Source organism: Ranitomeya variabilis, chromosome 3 (assembly GCF_051348905.1).
Source record: "Ranitomeya variabilis isolate aRanVar5 chromosome 3, aRanVar5.hap1, whole genome shotgun sequence".
Lineage (NCBI taxonomy): Eukaryota > Metazoa > Chordata > Amphibia > Anura > Dendrobatidae > Ranitomeya > Ranitomeya variabilis.
The window spans coordinates 382763651-382768680 of NC_135234.1; the positions used below are offsets into that span (position 1 = coordinate 382763651).

The following is a 5030-nucleotide window of genomic DNA, read 5'->3' on the forward strand; positions in this document are numbered from 1 at the left end:
ACTCTACCTGTCACTCCAGCTTGCACATTAGATACTGCTAGTCCCTGTTGCTGCACTGCCCCCCCTCAACTCAGTGACCTGTAGGGACAGCGCCTCCAACTGGCGGGCTATGGAAGTCATGGGATCCATGACAAAAAAAAAAAGAAACCCTTTTTTTTTTTTTTTCAAGGCCGATTATAATGTCACGGGAAGCCTAGGTGGGCAAGAGCTAATAACCCGGGCCCCTGCAATTTCCCTCAGACTAGGGAAATTCTGACTGACCCTCACCTAGAGTTTACACTGATGGTGTGCATGTCTAGTCCTCCACCCTCACCCTATCTCCTGTTTCAACCCTAGGCTGAAACCACCACACACCACCCAGTGAAGAGATCCTACACCAATACGCACAGTTAGCACAAACAAGGATAACTGAAAATATGAACCAAGCCGCAGTCACTCAGGAATACACTATAAATGCACAGGGCAAAACAAATACAAATATAGGAAGGAGTAAATAAGACAAAGGGAAATACACCACCAGACACGATACTCCAACTCCTAGCTCACCACTCCAGACCGAGATAACCAAGCACTAGACAGAAGCTATAATCGGCGACGCCCAATGTTCAGAAGAACTATTTAAAGGCAGTGGGCTTGGCCCAGCTTCCAATCCGAGCACCAGCTAAATTAACCCGGGACCAGCTAGACAAAATCTAGCCGACGCAACTGAGCGCATAGTGGACAAAAGCGGAATTACCGCTGTCTGTCGAACGCCCTAGTATGAACAGCGTCCGACATGACAGCTTGTCTGACGTTTGTATGTCACGTGTTTAGTACCATCCTGTAGAGTTTAGTGCTATCCTGTATTATAGCTCAACCTAGCCTTCTATAGTAGAGAACGAAAACTTCATTGCAAACACATTTCTCATTGATTTCCTAAGCAATCAGATAGATATTAAGAATACAAATACACTTTGGTCAGAATGAATGTTCAATTGAGCTTGTTAACTGTGTTTTAAGGAAGCATGCGCATTGGGTAAGAAGGTGAGACTTACTTTGTTACTTTATTTTCTGAAGGTAATGTGCAATTTATTGTAATCATATAGCAATTGCACTGGGGTTTTATAAGCTTAGCTAATGAGAACAATTAATTTTATAAGAACAAAAGCTATAAAGAGAAGATTAACAATATAATTCATGCACACAAACAAACAGATTATCCTTACGTTATAAAAACGCCACTAAGGTATTAGGTATACATCAGCATATTTTAATAAAGTAATATTAATACTATCACTCTAAAGTGCCACAAAAATTCCTGTGACAGATTAGACACCATCTTTAGCAAATTCTAAATGGCGTTTTTACGTGAAAACTACAAAGCTAGCTACCTTAAGAATGAAAACGTGCATAGTAGAGATGAGTGGATCTTTTGAAATTCTAATTCACTGAATTTTCCCACAAAAATTAGATTTTTGACTACTAAATATGCGAGAATCTCAATAAAGGAAAGCTTGCAATTTCTTGAAAAATACACATGACCATAGTAGCTAAAACGTTACAGGCGAGATAGAGGAACCCGCAGTCCATAAGAGCTTGCACCATACAAAAAGATTGAAAAAGAGAGCATAACATTGATCATAAGAGCTTACACTCTTCAAGAGAGAGAGGACCTTACTGACCTTAAGAGTTAGCATTCTACAGTGGCGAGCGAGGACCCCACTGACAAAAAGAGCTTACACTTTAAGGAAGAGAGAGGAGTCAACTGACCATAAATGCTTACACACTACAGAAGAGGGAGGGAACCCCACTGAGCTTATGAGATTACACTGTACAGAAGATTGAAAAGACCCCACTGACCATAAGACCTTGCACTCTACAGGATGAAGAGAGAGGGCCCCACTAATCATAAGAGCTTACACACAACAGAAAAGAGAAACTTACTCAGTGACTCCGGGGATAGACTCTGCCGTGCAAACCGTTCTCCACTGGGAACCACCAATCTCAAATGGTCCTGGTCTTGAAGAATGGGGACCTATATGTCCAAGCAACAAAAAATGTAAATGGATTCTTAAATTCACATTTTAATAAAGTAGTTTTGAACCTCATTAGCTCTTGTCTTTGGAGATCCATAGTGCAAGGTATACAATTGTGCTCAAAAGTTTACATACCCCTGCAGAATTTTTTCTTTCTTGGCCTTTTTTCAGAGAATATGAATGATAACACCAAAACTTTTTCTCCACTCATGGTCATTGGTTGGATGAAGCCATTTATTGTCAAACTACTGTGTTTTCTCTTTTTAAATCATAATGACAACCCAAAACATCAAAATGACTGTGATCAAAAGTTCACCTACCCCATTTCTTACCATGTAATACCGTGATTTGCCTCCTATAGCATCAATGACAGTGGTAGTTGTGAATGATGTTCTTTATTTTTTCATACGGTAAAGTTGCCCACTCTTCTTGGCAAACCTTAGCTTTCTGCATGGCACTGTAGGGCTGGAGCACTTCATCAGAGAGATGAACTCCCCCCATATTTTTATATCAATGTATTTACACACAGGTTATCATTCCATAGTCTGGATTGATAACCTATGTAGCGGAACCTCTTACAGTGGTGGGGGTGCTGTCATCATAACGTATGGTGGTTAAGAAAAGTGTCCTTGCACTTTTTGTTTTTCACCATTGCATGTTGTCTTTAATAACTGATGGGAATCATTTCCTTATGAGCCGAAAACAGTTAATTCTTAGATGGCAGTTCTTGCATAGTTCTTGCTGTAAAGTCACTCACAGATGACACGTTCATAGGCAGGAAACTTCAGCTGTCTACACGACCAATATCCAGATGGCTTTGTGAGAAGTCTGGTTCTGCCATCAATGGTAAAAAGCCTGCATTACTTTTTTCTGAGTGAAATTCTGCTCTGGAGCTTGGTAGAGTGTGGGCATCAAGCTTTTCCACTGTAGGTCGTAAATTAGAACAGCAATGTGCTTTTCATGGAACACTATCTCGCTTTCCAGTTAAGAAACTTTGCCACACACCATCTGATACATGTCCAAGAAGCTCTTGATCATGATTTGACAAACATTATGTATAGTCCAATCCTCCTGTGGACCATTTCATCCACCATTCAAAGAGTTTTTTCATTAATTTTGAAAGCTGGAAAGTGAAATCTTGCCATGAAGTTGCTACCCGTGATAAGGATATTTGCGCTCTCATCTTCTGAAATGTTACTGTAGCCAATTTCATGTAATCTGTCAGGATTTACTTTTCCACTGAACTAGACAAGCTCTTTTCCAGAAACACTTGTCCTGCACCAGCTGGGTCAGTTGTCTGTCCTGCTGATGCAAAAGTTGATGTTTTCTATGCACTTCCTATTCAGTTTCCAAAAGACTCCTAAGAGCTTCTGAGAGGGTCTTATCTTTCTCTGCTTTCTCCCTGGAGTGAAATTCTATCTTGGAATTGAACTCCAGTAACATTTGAGACTGCTCATTCAAGAGAATCTGCACTTCTTGCTCTCCCAGCTATGTTCTGTTCAGTTAATCGAAAATACTTTTATATGTCTCATAGGTTATAATTTTAGATTGCTGAAGAGGTTGGTTTTCTGCTGTACTTATGTCATCAATTTTCAGGTTAATATCAGACTGCTCCTGGTGCAATGACTGTTTCTGTATTTCTGCATCATGTAGCCGCTGGGTAAAGGCAAGGATTTGATTTTTCACAACAGCCAAGCACTTCACAGTGGTAGTTATATTTGTAAGGTCCACAGTTGATGTCTTGAAGTTGATTCTGTGAAGTCCGCACATCAGTCTGCCAACAGGACTGCCGGGGTCCCCATAAATGGCGAATATATGGAGTTCTTCATGTCTAGCTTTAGACTCCATATTCAGCTGGCTCATCAGCTTAAAGAAACAGTTCTTGGATGCATCAATAAGCTTGATTTGTGATCTAGAATGCTAGTCTTTCTAGTTTAAGGCCCCAAGCAAATCAGACAAAGTGATGACCCCAGACAGTAGGTCAGTGCTGGTAATCCACTTCAAGGCTTCTTGACAAGGCATCATTTCATCCTATGAGGCTATGACCTGATTGCTTTGCCTTTTTTTGTCTTCTATGGGACACTCCAACAGACTAGGTCTTTAATCAGGACTCCTATCCAAGCAAAGCGTGTCCTGCTGGATCTTCTAAGTTGCTGAAGTTTTTAAAGCTGCCAAAACCTCTACGACACCACATTGAAATGCATGCTTCATACATCCAAAAGACTAAGGATTTTTTGCGGTACCACTATTCTCTTTAACTTCAGCCACAGCTCCTATACTTAGTCAACCTGAAGTTTCCCAACCCTTTATTATGGAGGTTGATGCATCAGAAGTGGAGGTTGGGGCTGTGTTGTCTCAGGGTCTGTCCCCTGGTAAATGGCATCCATGCACTTTCTTTTGCTCAACCCTGGGCAAACTAGATGATCCCTGTTCAATTTTGTTGTCACCTTCCATCCAGGGGTGAAAAATTTCAAGGCTGATTTTTTGTCCCAGAGCATCCCTGGTGGTGGTGACCATGAGGAAACTGCCCAGATTTTGCAGATGGGGGTAGTCATTTTGGCATTGTACCCTGAGCTGAAGGGTGAGGTGTTGTAGGCCGAGAGGAACGCGACTGCCTCCGGAGGGTCATGTGTACCATCTAATCTGTACAGCATAGTAATTAAGGAGCATCACAACTCTGTGTTTGCTGGTCAACCTGGTGGTAAGGCAACTGAGGACCTCCTTTCTCAATGTTTTTGGTGGCTGAGGTTGCATCGGGATGTGGTTGAACACGTATCTGCTTGTAGTATCTGCACACGTTCTAAAGTATCACATACCGGCCCGTCTGGTACTTTTCTTCTGCTACCTATTCCTAGCAGACCATGGACACACTTCATTCCATCCACAGTCAAATAGACAGACTGAGCGCATTAATCAGAATTTGGAGACTTACCTCATTAGTCAGTAGGATTGGGCATCCTACTTACCGCTTGTAGAATTTGCTATTAATAATCACTGCAAAGAATCCCCCCGGCA

General features: G+C 41.5%; 1 pseudogene; it reads right to left on the minus strand.

The window, feature by feature from the left end:
• Positions 1 to 2721: 2721 nt before the first annotated feature.
• LOC143817698 (coiled-coil domain-containing protein 171-like) lies at positions 2722 to 4226 on the minus strand (annotated as a pseudogene).
• Between the last annotated feature and the right edge of the window lie 804 nt (positions 4227 to 5030).